Below are 25,611 nucleotides of genomic sequence, written 5' to 3'. Positions count from 1 at the left end.
TAGGGCCCATGCATTCGTAAGGCTTGGAGGAGTCTGTGAGACAGATTGGCAGTGGGCGCAGGCTGGAGGATGCCATTACTGGGGAGCAACAGGCCAGGGGACCCCCTCTATCTAGAACATGGGAGCACTGAGAATACTAATGGGAATGGAGATTTTGCATGTTCAGACTCCTTTCTTGTCCTAGTAACAGTACCTCATTTTTTCTTTAGCAAGCCACCCCATGCCTATTCTCTTTTGTTTGGGGCCAACCCTGGCTCCCTGGTCTCAGGGGTTAGCTGGTCAACATACTCATTCCCTTCATCACAGTGACTGGTTCATGGAAGGGCAGGTGACCCAAGAGGATCCAGTGAGATTGTATTCTGTGACTTTTGCCACAATCATTGGGAGAGGGATATCCTTTCTCCTTGCAGTTACCAAGCAGTGTATGCAAACCTGGAGTTTCTGAGAAGCACCCTGTGGAACAAGTTAGCTAGAGAATGAACCAACTAGGAGAATGGGATAGCTGAGCAATGAAGAGGAGAGACATTCTAGTCCTAATGAAATTATTGAAGACTCTCAGCTGTATCTGAAGGCCCCCTCCATCCCAGGCTTTCTATTACACAAACCAATGAGTTCTTGTTTTCCCTGTAGCCAACTTAAATTGGTTTCTCAACAGAACGATTCCTGATCAATATAAATAGCTGCCATTTTTGAGGGCCTGTAAACAGTTACAGCTCCATTTTTCTGTGGAGAGATGGAAAAGCAATGTGGGTTTTGGGGTCAGACTCTCTGGTTTTAGGTCTTCCAACACTTCTCTGCTCTGTGCCATTTATAGGAAGCTTCGCTTTTCTCAGTTTTCTCATCTGCACAATGGAGATAGAAATCATATCTACCCTGGGCGACTGTGAGGATTAAGTGAGCCCCTGGGAGATTCAGAACAATAAATGCTCAGTGCGTGGGGCGGGGGGTGCTGTCATGGTTTGCTGTGACCAGGAAAGAACTGAGATGACTGCTCTGGGGTCCAGGCCTGTGGTGCACTCGCTTAGGAAGGGCATCCCTAAAGCCAAACACCTACACTGATTGACTGGACCTAAAACGGGTTGTTCTATTGATACAAAGTCTTGAAACTAACACACCATGGTTCTTCTATTCATTTGTTCTGGGTTTATGGAGTGAATTGCTCAGTGGCAGATGTGGAGCTGAGAACATAGACTGAAGGGAAGGAATGGAAGCACAAATAACATGAACACAACGGGGACCATGTTGTGCAGCGTGAGAGGTGACGCAGGGTGCGGTGAGGCTGCAGGAAGGCGGGGATGTGAAATAGAAGGACAAAAGGAAAGGTTTCAGGACACAGATGTTGGATGGATGGGATTCTAAGGTGTGGAGTCTGGTGTTACAGAGGGAAGCATGAGCCAAGCCACAGGAAGCGTGAGTCATACGCATCTTCTTCCCTGGGCAAGGAGCCTGCACCGCGCACGCCCCTCATCCAGGCCTACACTCTTCATTTTTAGGGATAAGTCTGTCACCGGGTCACACTGACATGCTCAAGGGTTGGGTCATCGTTAGGTTCATTTAGAGTTTACTGCGTTTCATGGTTTACTCGTCAGCACATCCGGGCCTGGGAACCAAGCCATCAAAACCGCCTTAGCCCAGCACAGAGGCTCAGGAGCTGGATGCACCACCTACGTCCCCTTCCTTCCACTGGTGGCCTTTGATGCCTACAGGCCCGTAGGGTGGTCTGTCTTTTCTTTCTCAGTAGAAGCAGAAAGATCTTGGCTCACTTACTTAGGTTCCGTCCTAACATTATTTGTTTTTCCCTGGGGAGATGAGACGGACTCTATTCAGACAGCCTCCCTGTCCAGCCCTTCCTCAGGGGAACCATCTGTCCTTCCTCCTGGACTAGAGCATCTTAGATGATTTCCTGGTGAGGCCATTAGGCTCTCTGTAGCACAACGGAAGTCTCAGTGATCAGATTTCAAATGACAGCATAGGAGGGAAAGAAATGAGGACTGGGGACCCTTGCAGGACCAGGGACTCCATAGCAGTTCTGAGGGTAAGGGTCAGTGGATGCTGAGAAATAACCGGAGCTGAGACTTTAGGACAGACAGTGGCCAATGGGGAGTGGCCTTGAGCATCATCAAGGGATCCCAGTGATATGCTCTTGGTGACCAAATCCTTTGTACGCTTTTAAGCACAAGAGCACTGTGTTCAGCTGACTGTTGGGAAAGTTCTTCACTCTCTTCACTGTCCTTGGTTTGGGGCTCTGTCCCTCCAGTTTGCCTGTCTCCACAGGGCCTTGCCCCTGTGTGCCTGAACTTCCCACACCTCCCTCTGCCTTTCCCTTCTGAGGACTTTGGCTTGAACTTGGGGCCAACCCTAAATCCAAGTTGACCTCATCTTGAGATCCTTAATTGATTGCATCTGCAAAGACCCTTTGCCAACTCAGGTCACCACATCACAATTTCTGGGGGTTAGGACTTGGCTGTGTCTTTTTGAGGTGACTGTTCAACCTTTGACAACAGTGACGAAAGTCTGAAGGAGGACAGGGGAGGGGAGAGGGGGCGAGAGAGTTATCTTTGAACGCTACTTAGAAGATAATCGAGATTTATGCATGAAATGAGGCAGTGTCTCGGATTTGCTTCACAAAAATCCGAATGTGGGAAGGAAGTAAGTGGGGATACAAATGAGACAGGATTTCCCTGAGTCAATTGATTGCTGAAGCCCGCGCGTGGCATGGGAGGATTCTGCTGCCCCCCCCCACCCCAACTCCCTGTGTGTTTGAAAGTTTTGAAAATAAAAGCATAAGGGTAAGGTTATATTGAAAATACTCCATTTCCTTGGGTTGACTACTTACCAGTTAAACCTCAGTTTTGGTTCAGTGCTTAACATGCACCTGGCCTCTGCTGAGTCCTTCACTGATGGCTTGTGCGGTGGCCCACGGAGTCGTTTGCTCGTTCCATGATCGGAGGCTGCTGTATTCCTGACTGAGAGGCCTGGAGATTTACACTGTGTGGAGGCACCGGGCTGTGGCCAGGTTTTGTCTTAGGATAAATGCCCTTTCATCACGGGTGAGCAGGAGATTCATGTTGCCTGGTCCAGACCCGAAGCACTCAATCCCTGTGACCAGCCAGGGTCCTGCTGGAAGGAAACAGTTTGTTTTTCTGAATCATCCTGATGTCCCTTGAAGTAGGCCCCAACCATGGCTACCCCCTCCCCACTCCTTAAACTAACAGTCCCAGGGACAGCATCAGGGGCCTGCTCAGGGCAGGAAAACGCTGAATGGTTCAATTGTCATGCCTCTGCGGCAGGCGGGGCGGGCAGAACCCCCCAAAATACCCTAGGCAGACAGCGGTGCGGTGGCTCACGGGGCTTTGTACTTTAATCTGTGGGATTTTTCAGATTGTTTCCAATTTTGTGGCAAAGCCTGATAGAAAAATGACGTCAGAGGACTGGTCGGCTGCGTTGTTGAAAAGCCTGCGCACACCATTTACCAGGTACGTCGCTGACAGTTAAAGATGACGCGCCTCTTTTCCACGTGGTCCCTCCTGACCCAGGGGAGTCTGCTTGACCTTGACAGCTGCCAACCAAGACAGAGGAAGGGGACGGAGTTCATGGTGTAAACTGGCCTGGAGTGTGTCTCGGGCCACTTGGGGAACTCAGTCTCGTGATGTTCCTGTGACTCAGAACAACCAGCTCAGCGACCCACGAGGCTGAGAGAAGCATCACCCGGTGAAGTGTCCTTGTGCCCTCCTGTCCTTTACCTCTGTTTCTCTGCTTGACTCTTCACTTTGGTTTGCATTTTTCTGAGGTCAGTGGTTAGACCCAAATCCCAGTTGCACCACTTGCTAAGCTTAAAGCCTTTGTCTGGCTGCTAGGCTTCTCTCAGGACCAAAGTCCCCTTCTTTAAAATGGACATGATAATTTCTAGTTGTTTCAAAAAGTTGTTGAGAATTAAATGTTAGCATTCCCGTGGCAGCCTGAATGCAAGGTTTGCCCTACAGGATTGATGCCATAGGTTTTAGTTATTAGTTAGTAAAACAATAAAGACATTTGGCTGGATCCCAAACACTGTAAGAGGCAGTGAGACACACCTGCAGAAGCAGGTTGCAGATTTGAGACTGAAGGGAATAGGAAGACCTACTTTGTTTCTGCCCCGGGGAACCCAGATCTGTCCACCCCTGCTGTGTCCATTTTCCCCAGTATGTGGGAGAACTAGCATCTGAACTCAGCTCCTGTGGCTTCTAGAGGCGACACTCCTCCAGCTGAGAGTTGCTGTATTTCCGTTCCTTTCTTTAAAGTACACGGCATTTCAGAAATTGGCCTCGGTTGTTCCTGAGCCTCAGGTAGAAGATGCACTTTAGATTAGCTACTGTGAAGAGCGGCCGCTGGGATGAGTGGTGTGCAGGGCTGGGCGCCGTGTCCCGGATCCGGGGCCTTACTTCTGGCCCAGTAATTGAGGAGTGCCAGGTAGCCAGCTCAGCACCCCTCTAGTGGCTTTCAGCAGGATTTGGAGTGACATGAGCTGAGGTGTCTGCAGTCCTGAGGTGTCAATAAATCCACAGAGATAAACCTCAAGGGGGCAGGTACAATTCCACTTCACCCAGAGCTTCCTGGAGGCTTTGAGCAGCAGCAGTGGGAGCGTTTGACCTGGGAGCAGTTGGAGTCCAGTTCATGGAACTGCATTTCTGGGATCTTGGGGGTCTTGCAGGTGGCTGGACTGGACCCGCTGGGGATGGTGTGGACCCAGGGATGGCTCAGTTTGAGATCACGGGATTCATGTCTTCGCTTGGAGCACCCCAGAGTCCCATAGGTAAGGAGAGTTTTTTTTTTTTTTTTTTTTCTTTTGGGAAATGCTGTCCAGCTTACCTTCCTATTTTTTGTTTATTGTTGTTTTTTGTTGTTGGGAAGTGCAGCTGCTTCTATTTTAGAATCCAGGACCACGTCTTCAAAGCAGGGGGTTGGGACATTGCAATACTTTGTTTCTCTGGTAGCAGACTCACATGGCAGAGGACAGAATAGTTTTTATCTTTACTTGAAAACCCTCTAATTTGTGCCTCCATAGAATGGACTACAAAATGATCCACGGTGATTCCCAGGAGAACGGAGAAGCCACACTCGGGCCAGCCCTGCAGGGGTGGCAGTGGGACTGGTGTTTCTCCCAGTGTCTATTTCCAATACTCAAAGCTGGCCTGTCTAGAATAATGGAATACACATTTTGTGGTCCAAGAATGCATCTTGCTTTGGGTGGGGATTCCTTTTTTCTTCATGGATGAGGGCTCCATCTGTCACTGCCCCTCCTTGTCCAGTTTCATTAACCTGAGCTGCAGCTCATCTTGTGGCAGCTTAATAACCTTTATTTGTGGAGTCCCTCAAAGAAAGCCTCGGTTATAAATCCCACGTCACAGAAATTAAGGCATAAATGCCAATCTGTGTCACTGCACAATATTTATTATTTTAATTAAAGGAAATGGATTGTGACATTTATTAGGTCACAAGTTACTTGTTAATGGCAATGAATGACAAAAAAATTACTGATTTTATGAGCAAATCTTGGAACGTTCCTCAGTGATTATTCTGCTATGCTTTCCGTGTGGCTTACGCTAACAATCCGTGGGGCACACTTTTGGAAACCAGTACTCGTTTTCGGTAAGACATACTTTCTGTGGAGGAGAGCATCGGTTCACCGAGAAGGAGAGACAGAGGAGACTGGTGAATTCAGGCTTGCTTCTTTTTCCCCTCAGCTCTGTTTAGGACAAACACTGGTTTTCTGAGATTGTGTGCGTGTGTGTGTGTGTGTGTGTGTGTGTGTGTGTGTGTGTGTACATACGCGTGCACACTCTACTTCCAAAGCTTGTCAGGTACAGTTGCAGGAATAACATGAATTAGAACTTTGGTCCACGTCTAGGGCTTCCCCATTGCAGTGTCCATTCAGATTGGGAAATAAGTAAACAAGAGTGGTGTGCACTGATCCAGAGGCTGGGGCTTACAGGGGTTAACACACCAGGGATTTCACTTCCAAGGTTCCTGCTACCACCATGTGACACGTCTCTTAATACCTCAATCCATTCATTCATTAGGTCAACGTGCATTATTGAAATGACCTGTTTCAGGGAGGAGTTTATGGGTGATAAACAATCACACCCTTGTTTAGTTCCTTGTGCACAGTGTCGCTGTGTATGTGAATGCCTTTGCCGGCACATGAACCATCTTGTTTGTGTGACTTTGAAGCCTGTGATCCCGTCCACATTCTTCTTTGCCCCCAGAGCAGCATCTTCCAAGGCTGAGGAGTTTCACTGCTGCAGAGAAGTCAGAGGGGCCTGTGGTTCTGGGAGGGCTCTTCCTTCTCTAGCTGCCCCTTCTTGGTCCGTTCTCACGAGCAGTGTGTGGAGTCCTGCTTACTCCATACTTCTCCAAATTTGCAGGCGACAGCTTTTTAATTGGAGCTCTTCTAGTGTTTGTGTTTGGTACTTGGTTTCATTTCACTTTGTATTTCTCTAGAGATTAATGATATTGGACACATTTTCATGTGCTTATTGGGTATTTGAATGTCTTTCTTCATAAAATGTCTACTCAAGTATTTTGCTAGCTTTCCATTAGTTTTAAATCTGGGTTATCTGTATATATGTTATTGATTTGTATATTCCAGGTGTAAGTCACTGTCATCAGATCCCTATTTTGCAAATACCTTCTTCCAGTCTCTGGCTTGTCTAGACATTTTTGTAATGGTATATTCAATGACTTTTCATTTTTTTTAAGTCTATGAACATCATTTGTTTTTCATTTTACAATTATTATATGATTATGCTATCTTGAGTTGCAAAGATGATTCCTATGTCTTCGTCTAGAAGTTTTATAGTTTGGTTTTTACATTTAGCTTATGTCTCACCTTGAACTGCTTTTCATGTGTGGATTGAAGTAGAGGTTGAAGTTCATGTTTGCCAACTACATATCAGGCTCTTCTGGAATCATTTGTTTAAAAGGCTCCTTTCTCATCGAATTTCTTGGATAGCTTTGTCAAATCCCTCTGTGTGAGGACCTTTCTGTCCCATCTATCTGCATGTCCATCCTGGGCTGAGACTGCACAGATCTATGTAGCACACATTTACATATGTGTTTCAGGATTCAGTTGTCAATTTCTAAAACTAGCACATGCTGAGATTTTGATTTGCATTTTATTAGATCTATAGGACAAATTGAGACTTGACACGTTAGTAATATTATCTTTAAATCCATAAATAGTATTTGTCTCTGTTTATGAGGAATTTCTTTAGTTTCAGCAATGTGTTGACTTTTTTTAGGGAGGTTTGCATATATTTTGTTAAATTTATCACATACGTTATATCTTAAATACTTAAGTATTTAAAGTATGTAAAGTATTTTAAGTATGTAAATAGCATAATTTTAAAGTTTTTAAAAATTGCTCATTGCTGGTATATTGAAATGCATTTTTGTCTCTGTTTACCTTGTGTCCTGTGATCTTGCTAATTCACTTAATAGTTTTTGAACTTGCTTTAAAATTTTCTTAAGATTTTTAATGTACAATATTATTTCACATGAAAATAAGACATTTTTATTCCTTTATTTCAAATACATATTCCCTTATTTTTTAAAAATTTTGCCTTGCAGAAAAATAATATTAAATAGCAGTAGTGAAAGCAGAAATCCCTGACTCATTCCTCATCTGAGGGGAAAATGCATCTTGTACCATTAAGTATGCTGTTATTTGTGGTCATTGTTGTGTAGATGCTTTTCATCAAACTGAGCCATTTCTTTCTTTTTCAAATGATGAATGTAAGTTAAATTTGTTCACATACTTTTCTGAATCTATTGTGATGATGGATATCAGGCCTATTTCCCTCATGTGCTTAATTACCTTGATGAATTTTTTCTCCTATGAAACCACCTTTGCATGTTTGTTGATAAAATCCATTTAGTTATTATATATGATTTGAAAGAAATTGCTATATTTTATTTGCAATTAATTTCTTTAGGATTTTTACATCTAGTTCATAAAATGCATTGGCCCCCAGTTTTTTTTCTCTTCTTGTTTCTTTTCTCTTTTATTTTCTTTTTGTCTCTGTGTGATGGTTGGGAGCTGTCCTCTTCCCTATTTCCTGAAAGGGTCTGTGTAAAATTTATTCCTTAAAAACATGGTAGGATTAATTACTGAAGTCAGGTAGACCTGGAATTTTTTTATATAAAAGTTTCACACTTCAGTTTCCAACAGATGAAGCACTATTTCCTCTGTGTCTATGAAGTTCTGGTCATTCGTGTCCTACAAGGAATTTGCCCTTTCATCTGTGTTTTTAAAGGTATTTTCATGCATTCTTTCCCAACAGTTCCTCGTCATTTAAATGTGTGTGGGATCCGTCCTCATTCTCTCTTCATGATGGTAATTCTTGTTTTTCTTTTTCTTTTTCCTTTTGATCAAATTTACTAGCGGTGTTCAATTTTATTAATCTTTTGTTTTTTTTTTCAATTTCTCCCTGTTGTTCAATTTTTATTTGATCAATTTTCTCTCTTTATGATTTCTTCCTTCTGATCATTTGATTTTAACCTATTCACTCTTCTTTATCTAGCTTCTGTCCTGCAATGGATTGTTGACATTAGATCATTTTATTCTAAAATATTTTTAAAGCTATAAATTCACCTCTAATCTCTGCTTTAGGTGCATCTCAAAAGTTTGAAACATTTTGTTTTTCATTATCATTTGGAACAAAATATTTTCTTATTCCCTGAGTGATTTTTTTTTTCTGTGAACCATGTTATATGTTTAAAAAAATTTAGATATTTTCTTAAAAAAATTTTTATTTAATCCCTTTGAGCTGGCTTCTCTCAATCAGTCATTTACCTCACGATTCCTTGTCAGATTCTTCAGCATTCATGGCTTTACAATTAAGCAATATAGTAAATAATAATGCAAAAAGCATCTTTGCGCATGTGTATGTGTATTCTTGCCTTCATTGTTTGCCTAAGACATATTGTCATACACAAAGCTTGAGATCTAAGGGTATGGGATTTTAAAAAGGCTGTTTATACACATTGCCAAGTTGTCTTTCATATACCTTCCATGCTTAATCATTTCAGTGATAGAATTCAAATGTGTATAATTGGTTAAGTGCTTGTCATAGATTCACCTAGAAACACTCATACCTATTTACCAGGGAGCTTTGTTCCAGAGATTACCGGCCAGTGGCATATCATATTAATAGTGCCCGTTGGTATATGACATTGCTGCTTAGAGAAATATCCTGTTTCACAAACCTTCTAGATTCCACAAGTGGTTAAAGAGTCTTTCATATTTCCCGTCTCCAAAGACACTTCCATTTTCAGGCCACATCCAAATTCATAGGAAATTCCTTCCATTGGCACACTCTAACCTGAATTCATATGGGGAAGGTGAACCTAGAACCAGAGCTACCAGTCTCCAAAGGGAGATGGTTGTGTTCACCTGCGCACAGGTGGGGCAGCACAGAGACTCTTCCTTTGCACCCCTGTGACATCTAACATGCTCAGAACGGAGGAGAAGCTCTGTGTTTACTTCCCTTCTTTCTGTCCCAACATTCATGCTCTGTGGATGCCTTGCACAATGTTGTGACCAACACTATATTGTATATTTAAAAAAAATATGTGTGTATCAATTTTTTTTAAATATCAGCCACAATGACCCACCCAAACCCTCTGCCCACCCTAACAAAGACAGAGTCTGTGTTCACTTCTAGGTGTGGTCTGATGTGCTGGGAACACACTTCCACCCTAAATGCAGACCCTTTATAGTATCTGGCAGTGTTTTAGCCATGTTGACTCACATTTCAGGACGAGAGATTGAGTGGGCTTAAAAAGTACCCTTTAAAATACAAATTCCCTTGAAACAATGATATGGTCCGTGTCTTGAGCGTAAATTTATTTCACTGAAATCGTCTGGCTTCTGTTTGTAAGCTGTGATTGCTGATACAGAAGAACTCTCGTGAGAAGAGTTAGAATTAGCAAGGACATGATGAATTTAAATAACGGCTCATTGGGCGTCTTGTGAAAGGGTCACCTGGCAGCTGGATCCCCTTTGGCTGTGGCTCTCAACAGTCACCATTTGTACAGTAGGGCTGCCGACAGAGGCTTTAGTAGGGACATCAGATTTAAGGACCACGGGCAGTTCAAGGGTGGTGCAGGGGAGAGGAAGCTTTAGGAAAAGGGTGGGTAAAGAATGTTGGTGTGACATTGATGAGTGATGTTCTTCTTGAGAAATTCCCCTGGATCACCCATGCATATTGAAAAGGGTCTAGAAACCCAGAAGAATCAATGTTAAACTCTTAGATCTACCTAGTATTTCTTGAATTGGGCTAAAGTGGTAGACAGGCTTCCAGGTTGCATGAATTCTTTGGTGATCCACTGGTATCCACTGGTGGTAGACTAGATGGCTTGGGGACATCCAGTGTAGGGGTTGAGTGACTGAGATGTTACATAGCTGTCCCCCTTCCAGCCCAGGTTAGCAGCATAACTGTATTCCTAGCCCCGTTCCTCCTCCAGGGTCACACCTTAGAGGTAGATTATGGGTTGGAATTTGGTGGTGTTAAGACTGCTGAGGTCTTATTTTACTCCTGACACCTGTGACATCTGAAGTTGCTAACCTTCTCAGAAACCAAATGATCTTGGTAAGAATGGGAAACAGAAAAGTTAAAAATTTTCTTATTTTGACAAATATATAGGTACTGGCCTTGTTCCATTCACTTATATTTCTTTTTTTGATCCTTAAAAGAAAATTATGCAAAAGAACTTTTCGTATTCGTCTTTACGCTGTTCCTTTGATTTTTCTTTCATTTCAGTAGCACCGAGGCCTCTGTGCTTGCGCCAGGTTGTGTGCTTCCCAGAGTGTGGCCCTGTAATCATCCCTCCCGTTTATCTTCACACCCAGCACAAGATCTTCCGTAGCTCAGACTATACTAGAGCGACGTTCCCCAGATCTGTGAAAGGATTCTTTCATGATGGAACTTTAGACTAAAAAGGGCAGGTCAGGGATGGAAAGAGGAGAGAGACAAGGGGTCACAGCCGAACTGCAGAAGAAAGCTTTGTGAGAGGGTGAAGGCAGGTGGAAGTCAAAGAGAAGTACTTCGGGGAGCTCAGCTGGCGCCTTGGGTCTGAAAACAGGGAGAGGCTCAGCCTGGAGCTGAGGGGAGCCTCGAAGCCCAGACTGGGAAGCGGCGGGAGGGCTAAGGTTGTGGTCCATTTGGATCTTGGGAACTATCTTCTTGGGAATGTGGGGAGGGCCTGGGCAGGCTGACATGCTTCCTGTCTCAAGCTGCCCCTTCACCTCAGCGGGAGCAGAGGTGGAGACTGATGTTAAAGGGCAACGTTCCTTTGTTGGCCTCTGAGTTGGAGCTTCTCCTGGAGATTCCTACCAGAAAACCAGCTTTTGGTCCTTGGGTAATTCCTGCTCCAACTCTATCTCTTGGTCTCTTTGCAATGAAAGAAACCAAAGCCCACGCAGGTCCAGTTGGTCCAGCAAGTGCTGAGAAAGCTGGCCTCGTCTGGACACCACCGGGAAGACTCACCCTTGGCATCTCACGTTGGGGTGCATGTCGTGGGAACCACCTTTTCCTGGCCTTTTCCCCCAGATAGTGGCTTAGTTTTCAAATTGCCCACTTTATACAGAGTGGTTTTTGACCGGGTGGACTGCCTTTCTCTGTGAATGGAATGTTTATGCCCCCCTCGAAATTCATGTGTTCCATCCCTAACTCTTGATGATGGTATGGGGTGAGGCCTTTGGGGGGGTATTTAGGTAAAGAATGGGGGCTCCATGATGGAGGCTCGCTGCCTGCCTCTCTCTCTCTTCTTCTCTCTTGCCCTTTCTGTCTCTCTCCCTTTCCCTTTCGATCCCAAGTGAGGATGCACCTAGAAAGCAGCCACCTGCAAACCAGGAAGAGCACCTCACCAGGAGCCAGATGGGTCAGCATCTTGACCTTGGACCTCCCAGCTCTTAGGACGATGAGAAATAAGTGTTTGTTGTCCAAGCTGCTCCATCTGTGATCATTTGGGGAGCAGCCTGAGCTAAGGCACCTTGTTATGGCTGAAGTTTTCAAAGGTCTTGTGAGAATACCGTCAGTCTTTTAAATCAATCAAGGATCAATCAAGAGTCACAGAATACCACGGCAACAGCCACATCTTGGAAGTCACTCTGACAGTGACTGCATCTCAGTTCAGGCACATAGTGATTAGGTGACTTTGGGCAAATAGCTTAACTTCTTTTAAGGTCAGTTTCCTAATGTGAAAAATAGGGATATTGCCTTTGAAAGACTCGAGCTTGTGAAAGTTCATAAACTGCTTAAGGAAGAGCTAGGTAAGGACCCAAACCTCCATAGTCACAGCTTGACTTCACACCCATTGGAGGGACCAACATTCTGCCTGACAAGCACCGGGGAGCATGGGGAGCAACCGGAACTACCACACACAGTGACTGATGCCGCAGCCACTTTGGAAAGCTGTCTGACAGCATCCGCTAGACTCCAGCCTACCCTGAGCCAGCAATTCCAGCCCAGGTGTACACCAAGCCAAAGTGCATACGTACGTGCCCCCAAACACGTGTACAGGAATACTCACAGACACACCGTTCACATGAGTCACAACCTGGAAACAACTTAGATGTCCCTTGACAGCAGAACACAGAGACAAATATGAGGCACATCCACGGTGGAGTGCTCTCTGGGGATGACCTTGTGCTGCACAGTGCAGTGTGGGTGAGTCTCACGAGCCTACCGTTAAGTGCAGGAAGCCCACAGAAGGAAGGCCACAGAGCGCAATCCCATTTATGTGGCGTTCAGAGAGAAGCAAGCCCATCAGAGGGTAGGAGAAGGATTGCCCTTGAGGAGGAATGGGCTGGAGACCGGGGGGTAACAAGATGGTTGGGGCTCACATTCTGCCTGTTCTTGATCTGGTAATAAGAAAGTGGGAAATTTGTAAAAAATCCGTAAGATTGTTTTCTGACTTGTCCACGTTTCTCTGTGTTTGTCATGCTTTATCTAATAAAGTATGTTCACTTAAAAAATAGAGCTGTTTGTGCTCTGCATTGCTCTTCGCTGTCTCTCGAGGGGCTCACTCCGACTGTCTGGCCTTGGCAACCCCTGCTCCAGCTAGAGCCTCTTGCTGCAAAGGCGAATCCCAGGGCTCGAAAACTCCTCTGTTGTCAGTTTTCTGCCCACCCCCTGGGTAATCTCAGAGACAGCCCTGTAAAATCGGACTTGACTCCCTTGTACAACAAATTCTTCCCCGAGTGGGGAGGAGACAGCCGGCCTGCGCCTTAGGCATGATGCTCTGCCAGCCCCTCGGAGCTCTTGGTTGATTAAATTGCATCCTGCAGAGCTTGCAAAGTCTGGGAGGCTGCTTGGATCTCAGATGCTGGAGGGGGCCCTGGTGGAAACGCTCACATTCTGAACCCAGCGGTTGAAGGGTTTTAAACAGCGTGCCTGGGCACACGTTGAGCCAGAGATGCTGGTAGAAGCTGCATTGTGGCTTGAGAGAGACACCTTGTCTTAAAAGGAGATGGGTTTACTTTAGAGGAAAGAAGTGCATTGAAAGCACTAAACAGAGTTGGTGGAAACTTCTCCGACTTTGACCTCCTCGGTTCCCTTAGGAAGCCATGACTTTCAAACAAAAATGTTAGGTACCTACTATTCACAGGACTCGCCTGATGCTTGTACATATATGATCTCAAGTTTGATCCTCAGGTTAACTCGATGTTAAAGATACCGTTATTCCACCCTCCAGAGGATTTCCTTTGGAAATTGGGTCACAGAGAGTTTAAATAAGTTGCTGATGAACTTGGGACTACACCTATGACTACTGGAAATGCAGGGATAGCTGAGTTTTAGATAAATCTATTTGATGGCCAGAGTTGAGCCTCCATCCATGTACTGGGCATTTCATCCTAGAAGAACTGACGCAGTGGATGCTGGGTTATCTCTGCAGACAAGGGGAGACCTGTAGCTGAGACCATCCCAGCAAGCTACAGTTGAGCAAACCAAGAAAAGGCGGCATCAGCGTCTGAACCGCCACATTCTTAATCTTTGAGGTGTGTTGTGATTTCCTGGTTCAGGTGCTTATCCTGGGTTCATGGATACGTCTCTAGTTTCTCTCAAAGTGGGCAGGTCTTGCATGACATTTAGGCCAGGGTTGTGTACACAGTGACCTCCAATGTGAGTTGGACAGTCACACTTAATCATCACCACACTCTGAATGGCCATGGAAGAACGCCATGTACTTGGCCTTAGGTCCACTCTATCAGGACATGATGGGTCTCCTTCTGGCAAACTGACACTGTCCCTCTGTCCCTACATTACTTGTAGTTAACTCATTCCTTGAATCCCTTTTGATTAAAGATCAACCACCACAGTGGCCCAGGTGACTAGCCTTGCAATGCCACAGTGCAGGGCTCCCTGCCAACGGCTTGGACCCTTCCGCTTGCCCAATTAAACCCCTTGACTCCCCTTGCCTGCGCTCACCGCCACGTCTAGCCTCCATTCACCTGTTATTGGGCATTAAAGGCAAACTCAATTTTATGCAGATAAATAGAGTTTAGTGGTAATGTGCCTTATGACCTTTGAAGTGACAGGATGACATTAATCTTTAGGGATTTTACCTTCTCAGGCTGTCACTGTGAGCATGTAACTTGATGAGAGTGGAGGTTTCTGCATTTTGAGGACGTACTCACAGTTTAACATGCTGTTTCAAATGTAAGGCGGCTCTCTCTTTAATTTTTTTTTCACCAGCTTGACAGTTTTTCAAACATATTCACTGTCAGCCCTAACAACCTGTCAACAAATGCCATTATGTGAAAATTGCCAAGACTCGCTTGAGGACTGTGAAAAGTGACAGACATGCCACACGGATAAGTTTCTCAAAAACCCAGGGCTGAAACTTTTGAAAGACACTCTGGCCCTTCCAAGGAAAAAATGAACAATCAGATCTCCAGGAAAAAAAAAAACCATACACTTGTCATATCAGATATCTGTTTCTTTCCCGGGCAAATTAAGGTGTATGTGAAAGAATAAAACATACAGAGGACAATAGCTGCCGAGATCCGAGGCTGTGCGGAGTCTCCACCGTTACTTGTGAATCCAAGAAGGGAATAGAAAACCATCTTTTTTTTTTTTTTTTCCCCACCGGAGAATTCAAGGGGAGGCTTCCTCCATTTTTAGATTGAATGTTTCTGGGGATGGAAGGAAGAAATCATAGTTTAAATAAAACAAAGTAAAGCTAACCACAAGCCTAGACATAAAAATGAGAACTTGTCCTAACTTTGGGACGGGGATGTTTTTTGGTGGGAAAATCTGGGGAGGATATGGTGTAGGACAAATAGTCTTGCACTGGAACCAGGAGACCCGGATTTGGTTCCAGCTCTGCCATGTGAGCCTTATCTGGCCCAGAGCCCTGTAATTTCAGCTCCTCCTGCCTCTGGTTCCTTATCTGAGCACCAGGGAAGTTAGTAATCACCCCAAGTATGCTGGTGGGTGAACAGGTCTTTGCTCAAAAATTCAGTGGAAATCTGAGATTCACAATGAGTTGGCAGGAGAATGCTCCTGTCCCCAAGGGCATGGATTTAGGTGGCATTTTGACTCTTCATTTGTGACTGAGGTTCCTGTTTACCCAAATTTAACTTGAAGAAAATATTTTGTGTTGTGGGTGACACTTCAAACCAAAGGCCTCCCCTCACCAAGGACAGCGGTGTGGGGTGGGAGGGAGGGACGGAGGTGAGAGAGGGAGCAGAGCGGGCCCCAGGAACACAGTCTCCTGTTTCCCTGCCTGCTCCCTGGGCTGGGCTGCTGGTTTATGCTGCTGGTTGTCTGGTTTCTTCTCTTTAGTCTACACTCTGGGGCTTACTGTGTGACTCCTCAGAGGTGAAGAATCCGCCCCTAAAGAGGAATTCACAGAGGAGTCTTGCTTGACACAGTTTCCCTATGGACCAGTCTCTACTCCTGACTCCTGGAACTTCTCCACTAGGCTGACTTTTGGGCTCCCACCTTCGTCTCTTCTTCCTCCAACTCTAGCAAGAACCCTGCTAAGTGGGTTTAAGCAGAACTTCCCAGCATCTGATCACCCTGCAGATTGAACTGGGTCTCTCTTCCCCGACAATCGCCAGGTGACAGCCGGTCACTGTCTGCCTTCAGAAGCAGGTCAGTCAGGTGGGAGAGCCAGCAGAGCCCCCCGCCTTCCTGCCTCCTGGCTCCTTCCCTTACCCCTTTCCAGGGCTGTAGGTCCTCCTGCCCAAGCGCTCTCCAGTGGTGAGCCTGGCCTGTCTCCCCACAGCAAGGCCTTGTTGCCGTGGCTCCTACGTCTCCAGCAGTGGTCCCACGTGGCCTGTTTACTGCTCTTTAACGAGTGTCATGAACAACTTTCTGCAGATCCACAAAAGGAAAAGGAGATACTTCCCACAGCATCTCACAAGGCCACAGAGGGTTTGCCTCCAAGTCTTGGGAGTTTTGTCCTAAGAGCATAGGAAAGGGGTGTTCCAACAGAATTAGGGTGAGACATCCCAGGGACCCAGCCTAAGAATGGAGTGTGAGGGGGTGGGCCTTTCAAGGCTGGGTTGTTCCTGTGTCTTTCCCCAGATTTCCTTGTGTATTGATTTTCTTATGGTACTGGGATTGTATTCAAGGGCACTCTGACACTGAGCTACACCCCAGTCCATTGTTACTATTATCATTATTATTGATTTTGAGACAGGGTGCCTCTAAGTTGCCTAGGCTGGCCTCACACTGCAATCCTCCTGCCTTGGCCTCCAGAGTCACTGGGATGACAGTCGTACACCACCTGCACAGCACCAGAGAATTGGTTTTGGAGCCACCTCCTTGTTTTCACGTATATCGGAAACGGTTGTAACTGAGTTATCTTTTGAAAGAGTTGGAGCTTGCTTTTTCCCCTGTGATTGCTATTGGGACCTCCTGTGTTGATGCTGGTTCACTGTGGTTCAGAGGAAAGTCCTCAGAAGCTATCCATCCAGCTGGGGATTTTGAGTGCTGACTGGAGGTACTCACGGATGGCCCTCGACACCCTCTATGACATCCCAAAGAACAAGAGCCTTTTGCACTGACTGGGGGTAAAATTCAAGTCCTTAGGTTCATGAGCCCCTTCTTTCCTGAAAGCACTATGTGGCTTGTGCTCAGTGTGGGGTTGTAGAGCTGGCATGGGGTTGAAGGGGAAGGGGCTGCTGTGGGTACGTGGATTCAGCCTGCATAGAGACCTTTAAAGATCTTGGCCTTGCCACTGTATCAGATATGGCAAATGCTATGCCACTGAACGTAGCTCAACTGTGCTGGGCATCTGTTTACTGAGAGAGGAAGACGGTGCATGTTTCAGAGCTTTGGGAGACGGCCAGAGACTGTGTGTCAACACTGTGGGTGGAGTCAGAGGCAGGTGGGAGTGAATGTGTGGTTTTGATGATTTGTGATGTTAATGTTCTTGGAGGCCATATGATTAAAAAAAAAAATGTTAGGGTCTAAGACATCCTCTGTTCTTCCAAAGTCATGAAGTTGCTATTCATTGTGATGATGGTGCTGATAATGAAAATACCACTAAGAAACCTAATTATAATTAGCCAACTTATAGAGCACTCACTTTGTTCTTACTACATGGACGCCACCGCTTAGTTTCCTGATGCAATTTTTCATCGTTGCATGAACTGCGAACTATGCTCATGTCTTTTCTGCAGATGAGTAAGCTGAAGTCTAAGTGGCATTAATGACTTTCTAAAGGTCACCCAGCTACGAAGTGGAAGAGCCAGTCCCACTTTGGTCCTAGTCCAGGACCAGATACCATCTCTCGAAGGTAGTTAATTATCACGAAGTCCAGTGCTCGGGATCCTGAGCTCCTGTATGCAGTTTTACGTGGAGTTTTTCCATTTAAACTCCCCCTGTTCTTCTCTTCACCACCGTGCCCTTGGGAGCAGAGGCTTCACCTTGATTTGGCTGCAACTCCCATTAACTCTAATGGGCACGCGGCACATCTCTCCCAGCATGCTGAGATGAGATTATTTCCCATCCAATTGTTTTAATGTTGTGGGCGTTGAGTCTACAGACATTTAACTTTTGGTTTCATTATAAGGCTCCGAGCAGACAGGGTGTGGGGAGAAGATAAACCAGGACACAGATGCCAGGAAGAGATGCATTAGAGAGGTTTCAGTGGAGCAGTGTATGGAGGAATCGAAAAACAATTACAAGTACATTTGAGAAGTGAATGGGCCCTTTTGTTTTAACTCTGAATGTTAGGTGAATATTACCAGAATGCAGAATGGAAGATGCTAGAAGGATGGGCTTGTGAGAGAATAGCCGTGTTCCTTCTTTATTCTTTAAAAAATGTAACAGTGCTTCTGGTTTTGTAGAGCACCTCAGGGTTTGGTATGCCTAGTTCCCCTTTTATCATTTCCTGATCCTCATGTTAGTCTCGACGAGTTTGAAGGTTCAAGATCCTGGTGTGTTCTGGATGCCATAGTCTGAGTCCCACTTTGAAGTTTGTGACCTAGAGGAAGAAACTCGATTTCTCTGATGATAATAATAACAAAAACATTTTTTCATGAGATTATATATGATCTCACCCCACGAAGGGCTTGGAACTTATTAGGTGCTGTTCTAATACAATTGGTTTTTTTTCTTTCCGCATTCTTCTTTAACTAGGTGAGCAAGCAAAGGCCCAGATGGGAGGGCTCAGAGCGGAAACTTGAACCACTTGGGGTTGCACATGGCAGGGAGAGAACAAGAGGATGGGGGCTCCTACCCCCTTAGTCCCCGACCCACCACTGCAGTGCTGAATCAGGAGAGAGTCAAAGTCCGGAATCCCCAGGCCAAGTCCACTGGGCCTCGTGAGTGCAGTTAGGAAGAGGTCCTAAGGTAAAGTGTGGAGGAGGGAGGTAAGGAGCTGGGCAATGTCAGGCCAGCTGGGGAGCCACGGGGTGATGAAGGAGTCAGCCAAGGGGAAAAGACCCACGAGGATCCTAGAAGCCTGGTGGGATCTGAGGCCCAAGAGGAGTCTGTAGAAGACGACAGAGGACTGGAGAACTCGTGGCCAACGTGAGACAGAGCCATGGTGTGGGGAGGGGTGAGTCACAAAGCGGGGTGTTTAACACCTACAGCATGGGCACCACTGTGTCAGGACGGACATGGGTGCGGTCACAGGAGACACCTGGAATGGCTCTCATGTTTTGAGGTAACTGAACACCAGTGAGGACCAGGTCTGCTCCCACGGACACTTGACCCCTGCTGCTCCATCCCTTCCATGAATTAAATTGCATGAGAAAAAAATCTATTTTTATTTAAAGCTATTATAAAAACCAAAAAATCAACAAGGCCATAGTGAATATCTTTATACCTTTGTGCTCATGAGTATATTCTCTCTGGAATAAAATTTAAGTGATATAATTAGTGAATCAAAAAAAAATGATGGACATTAAATGGAGCAAGGTAACCTCTAGGAAAGCTGTACCAATGTCTAGTGGCACCAGTGTATCTAACGACCTGTGTTCCTAGACCCTCACCACTATGAGGCTTTGTCAGCGTCAAAGATGGAATATGTGTCTCATTGTTGCTTTAGGTGGAAAGCCAGGTGGTTAGCAGGTGGAGAAACTTCCTGAGTCTTTTTCTGGGCTCCATTGTTACTAGTCACGGAGGGACTGAGTAGTTGGGGAAATGCAATCTTCTGAATCCACTGCCAATGACTCCAGAAACCAGCCCCACCCGCTCTTCCCTGGGTCAGGCTGTGCATTTCTAAGAACATTTCTGTGCACAGCTCTGGTGGCCTCGCTCCCTCTCAGCCCATATTCCAGCCACTCTTCGGTTTTGGTAGCCTTGCCCCTTCTGCTCCCTCTGGGAATCCTGTGTCCCTAAGTCCCAAAGCCTAGCTGGTTGGCTTTCTGGGTTCTTGACACACCCTAACTCCTTTGCTCTTTCTCTAAACCGGATCTTTGGTAAACCCTCCCTCTCCTAGTCCCTCCATTTCCACAAATAGCTGCTGTCGCTCATCCTTCCCCAGCTTTGCTTCCTGACTAGTCTCTGACTTGGGTGAGCTCCACTACGGTGTGGTACGATTTCTAGTGGTCAGGCATGTCCTTAGACCTCGAGTCATCCTTGGTGGGACTCATCAGTCTCAGTCCAAAGAGGCCTGCTAGGTTCTCCGTCACCACCTGTGCTCCTGAGCTTGGCTTCTGCATTAGTTAGGATGCAAGTACATTGTGAATAGGAGCAACACACCACGCAGATACCACACTTATCTTGTGAATGTACGTATGTGTACATTTCTAAAAGCACTCAGTGTTTCAGGGCCACCATGAAACTCTACTTAGATTTTGACACATACATTGTGCTTAATAAATGTCACTACTCTTGAGTTTGAAAATTTCAAAACTGGGAGTAAAGGAAAATAGCAAAGGGAGCTTTTAGGACAAGGGAGGGAGGTTCAAAAATCAGCTCTCTATAGCTCTGGGGTGGGACGTAAAGTCAGAGCCCACTTGCTCTTTCTCATTCACAGCGCGGGTCTGCTCAGGGGGCACGCAGCTTTCCTCCTGCAGCTCGGGGTGAGTGCACTGGGGTAGATCTAATTGTGGTTTGGGCTGGGTATTTATCACTGTCTGGTAGTTGTTTATCAGGCTTAATTTAGAACTGGCAGCCTATGGAGGGATCACGGTAATTCCCTTAAAACCTTCAGAGTTGGCATCTGAACCTGTTAGAAAAAGTTTATCCTGTGTTCAGGTGGATGCATGAATGTTCCTGTTAATGATTTGGCGAGGGAGGCTAGTTTCTGGGTCACAGATTAACTTTGTCAGGCAGAGATTAGGCTCTTTCCCACGTGCATCTCATTGTCCCTCTTTTCTCAGCACAGAGAAGTTCGGGGTGGAAACCATTATGACCTCTACTCTTTGAAACTTCTGTTCCTGAGCCACAAAGCTGAGATGGCTGTTCTCTGGTCCTGATGAGCTGATCCTGAGTAGCTTGATCCTGCTACTTGCTGATTTCAAAGCATTCAGTGCTGTTCCACTGCCCACGGAGGCAGGGTCATCATCAACAAGCATCACAATGCTCAGTGAGATGCCCACGGCCTCTAGATTGTCCTCTGTGCATTTCTCCCACTTCTGCTCCTTTGTTTTAGGGGTCTGTTCTAAGAGTGCCTGGGATTTGTTTTAATCGGGTGTGGCCAGTCACAAATAGATGGTGGTATCCATCACGAAGGAAGAAGGCTTTAATACTCAGGCCCTCTGAACCAGGAGCCATGATCATCAACCAGGGGCCACGTGAAGAAGCACTAGGGTCAAACAGGAGGCAGAGGGGTCAGTGGAAAATGCCTGGAACAGTCTCAGGGAGCTATCTTGAATAACCTCAGCAGGCTCTGGGGAGCAGGCTGCCCCCTCAGTTCCCAGTACCCACTTTTCCTCCTGTATTCCCCACCAGACACCACTGCAGAAAAATCAGACAGAAAAATGGAGCCATAAACCCCATTTCCAGGTGAACTTCTCCTGGGGTTGGGAAGCACACTCAGTGCAGTCTCCTGCTGCTTTCCTCAGAGCCCAGAGCTGAGTGACTCCTGCCATTTGAGGTGACGACAGTGGCAGCCAGAGACCTGACTCCCAGCCCAACCCTGGGTGGTTGTGGGCAGGCCACTTGACCTCTGGGAGCCTCCTCAAGGGGAATCAGTGTCTACACGCTCTATAACCAGCCCAGCCCAGTGTTTGGTCTTACTCGATTCTGCACCTCTCTGGGTTGAACACAGTAGAGAAAGAGAACACTTTTGGTGAACAATCCTTGGAACTTGTCCTGATATTTTGCTGGTGGCTTAAATTCTGCTTGTACCCAGTACTTATCCCCAGGTCCCTTCTTCCATGGAGGTGTTTGACCAACATAAAGCGTTTTGCATTTCAATCATTTTATTTTGTCCTGAATCATGCTGATTTTTGCTGATAGTTATGAAAGTTTATCCTGTCCCTATGGGATAATTTTCCCTAAGGACCTAAAACGTCCCCCAATTTAACCCTTCCTTCCAATTTAAAAATAAGATTTCTTGATTTTAGATTCTTTTTCAACTCGAGATCATTAAATCTGAGAGCATCATCAAATTTCCTTGATAGAAAATTATAAACATTATCAAGGAGAATATTGCTAAATGCCCTTCTTCAGGTCATCAACGAATGTATGGAATTGAATGGATCCCGGCTTTTACCATTTAGCTCATGCCAGGCCATGGGTGGGCAATGAATCAGAGAGGAGGCTAGAGGACAGTGTGTGGGTGTGAGGCTGACTGTGAGGAGGGGCAACCTTAGGAGTGGATCAGAGAGAGACAAGTAAAAGGGTCAGTGAAAAGTCAGCTGCTCTTCCCCTCATGTCCACTGCAGAGGAGCCCACCCTGGAACTGCCTGCACACGGGGCTGGTTTATGTGAACACGTTCGTTACGTGTAGCTACTGTTCTTAGGGAAAAGGGCGGCTTCTTCCTTTCATGATGGATGAGACTCCTGTGTTGTCCACCCAGAAAGGGACAGAATGGCTTTTAAAAATAAGAGTGATCATGTGGAGAGCCCCGTGAGAACATTTTCTCAGTGGATATTTACTGAGACAGAGGCATAGGCAAAGGTATGCTGGGCTCTGGGCGGTCCCCTGGGGAACCACCACTGGACTTGGCCTCTGGGTGCTTATGGTTTGTGGAAGGTGGACAGAGCTGGATGATGTGGGATCATGGCCTGGGGGGTCAGCCCCCTGGTCTCAGCTAAGGGGATGCAGACTTGAGTTCTTGAGATCTCGGGGAGGGCTCCTTTCTAGAACCTTCCTTTCTATGTGCCCTCTTTGTGTTTTAGAGGGCTCAGAAATCAGGAGGGGAACCCCTGCCTTCCACAAGTGGGGGCTGAGTTAATGCCTGTTAAAAGTCTGAGCGGGTGAATAAACATGAAGCATCGTGGACTTGCTCCTTGGGCTCCCGTGGCGTTCCAGCCCTTTGATCTCTTCCAGTTAGCTCATAACTGATAACGTGCAGAAGGCTGAAGTCTCAAGCAGATGCTCACTGATCACTGGCTTTCTCTGTCCTTTGGTCTCCACTCCCTTGGTAACCTTCGTGCTTCCTCCAGACTGGGACAGATGGCAGCAAAGCGCATAGTACCTGGGCTCAGCCTGCGAGGCTCGCTCATTATCCCAGAGGAGATGGATAGCGTGACTTCAGGATTCTCCCAGCAACTCAGGACCAGTGTCTGACTCCCCAGCCATCCCAGGGAAGGGAGCGATGCTGGGAAGAGCAAAAAGTGGGAATGAAGACAAACTGGAACAGAGTCTAGTTTTTTTCCTATCTTTTTATTGAAAAGTAGGAATGTGTGATGTAGAGATAGTCATTACGCAATGCTGCCTAAAGCTGTTGTGGACATGCCACTGAGAACTGGTCCTTGGACTCTTGCATTCCATAGAATACCTGACCCTGTGCCAAGGTAAACAGATGAGTGCACCAAGCAGGGAATTATGTGTTGCCAGGAGTTGAACAGTTCCACAAGGTGTTTGCTTACTGTCACATGCAGGTTTCTTCAAGGACCACCTGCTTTCTCTTCTTGAGATTGATTTTCCTCCAGATCAGATCCGAAGACGACTTGTTGAAGAGTGATGCTTCCCAGTCATGCTGCACACCTCCTTGTGGACGGTTGTGCTCATTCCTCATGGATAAGGAGACAAAATTAGAGAGAGAGTGACTTGCTCCTGGTCCCACAGCCAGAATTCAAATCCCACTTTGCTTACTCCTAAATGCTGACCCACTTCACCAGTTACCAAGTATGGTATTATGGTTTGGATCTGTGGTGACCCTCCAAAAGTCACGTGTGAGACAATGCTAGAATGTTCCGAGGTGAAACGATCAGATTGTGAGAGTTGTAAACCAAGCAGTGGATTAGTCCACTGATATGGAGTAACTGAGGGGATAACTGTAGGCAGGGAGTGTGTGGCTGCCCGGAGTTAGGTCCCCGGGTTATATATTTTGTCCCTAATGAGTGGATCTCTCTCTCTCTCTCTCCCTCTCTCTCTCTCTCTCTCTCTCTCTCTCTCTCTCTCTCTCTCTCCTTCCTGGTGGCCATGTCCTCAGCTGCTTTTCTCTGCCATACTCTTCTGCCATGTTCTGCCTCACCTTGGGCCCAGAGGTATGGAGTCAGCCAACCATGGACTGATCCTCAGAAACTGTGAGCAAAATAAACTTTCCCTGCTTTGCATTGTTTATTTCAGATCTTTTGGTCATAGCATCAAAAAACACTAACTAAAACTTATGGCTACGTATTTTGCCTTTTTGTTGACCTTTTTACTCTTCCTTTATTGGATACCAGCTGACTCTCCTTAGCAATCATCAAAATAATGCTTGTAGATTTTGGAACATTTAATATTTCTAAAGCAGGAAAGGAACCTGGGTGAAAAAGACCCATGATGGTCCCTTTGAAATTGCATTATCCATTCATGACATGACTATTGACTGAGCACCCACGTCATCTCCCCAAAGGGGCCAGCAGCAGGGTGCGCCAACCTAAATGAGGCTAGGTGACCCCATCTCGGGGAGCTTGGATTCTACAGGGGAGGAGATGAGGACCAAGTAAACGGATGAGTGCACAGAGCAGGCAATCGTGATCGTGTGCCAAGGGCTTAACTTGAGCAGGGAACTGAGAAAGAATATCAGCATGGCTGATATCGTTGTTAAATGGGGTGGACAGAGAGAAGAGACATTTAAGCCAACACCTGGAGGAGGGCTGACTAGTTACGGCCAAAATGGGGAAATCACTCCAGCCGTCAGGAGGAACACTGGAGAGGCCCCGAGGTTAGGACTTCTGTCTTAAGGAGTTTCGTTCCATAACCAAGACCTGACCAGGGAGTCTGGGAAGACAGTGTCTGCAGTGTGTCCTGCCTAACACAGGCTCCCAGGCATATAGTCTTCTAGTGACCAGCAGGAGCTCTAGAGGGGAAACCCGTTGACAACTACAAGATTTATGCTCCTAGAGGGGTGGGGTTGCTGGCAGAGTAGAGGATGCTGCACGTGTCTGGAACCATGAAAAGCCGAGGTCAGCCCCGGAGCCCTGAGGCCTCTCCCCATCTGCCCGGGACAGTGGCAGCCCGTGTGAGTCCATCTTTCTGCTGCCCTGCCAGCAGTAAATCACAGCTGCTTATTGCAAAATTCTGGGATTTGCTTCTTGGAAAAAAATAATTAACACTGGCAGGAGTTTGATTGCATTAATTCACAGAAAGAAACACTCAAACGATGAATCCATGGTGGGAGAACTGCCCATATGTTGCAGATTGGCTTAACATGGTTGAGGCATTAAATAAAAGAATTCTGGGAAACAAAAACCTTTATCAGCTTTATTAGCGTTGAACTCTGTGACTTCCACTGGGACTGACACACTTAATTAAAGATGCTCTGGTCTAATTAGGTTGCACGTCAAATATACAAATACGAGGTTTTAAAAACTCACTGATTGGACTTTGGATTCCCTCTGTTGTGCGTGTTTCCATCCTCTCCATGTGAGAACCTCCTCCAGCGAGATGTGGACTTTGTGCACCAGCCCTGCACAGTCTGAAAGGAGCAGGCCTGAGAAGCCCCTTTGTGATAAACCTCTTTGCATCCCCAGGAAGCTTGTTAAAGGTGTTTTTCTTTCTTTC

General features: G+C 46.2%; 1 long non-coding RNA gene across 1 annotated transcript; it reads left to right on the top strand.

Annotated features, from left to right (window-relative positions):
- The first annotated feature begins 4,478 nt into the window (after positions 1 to 4,478).
- On the top strand, positions 4,479 to 25,611 carry LOC144370919 (uncharacterized). Its single transcript, XR_013431018.1, has 2 exons — positions 4,479 to 4,792; positions 24,056 to 25,611. It is a non-coding gene; the product is annotated as an uncharacterized LOC144370919 (long non-coding RNA).

Source organism: Ictidomys tridecemlineatus, chromosome 15 (assembly GCF_052094955.1).
Source record: "Ictidomys tridecemlineatus isolate mIctTri1 chromosome 15, mIctTri1.hap1, whole genome shotgun sequence".
In the NCBI taxonomy this organism is placed as follows: Eukaryota; Metazoa; Chordata; class Mammalia; order Rodentia; family Sciuridae; genus Ictidomys; species Ictidomys tridecemlineatus.
The sequence above is the reverse complement of the archived record's forward strand: the minus strand, read 5'-3'. Positions and strand labels throughout refer to the sequence as shown.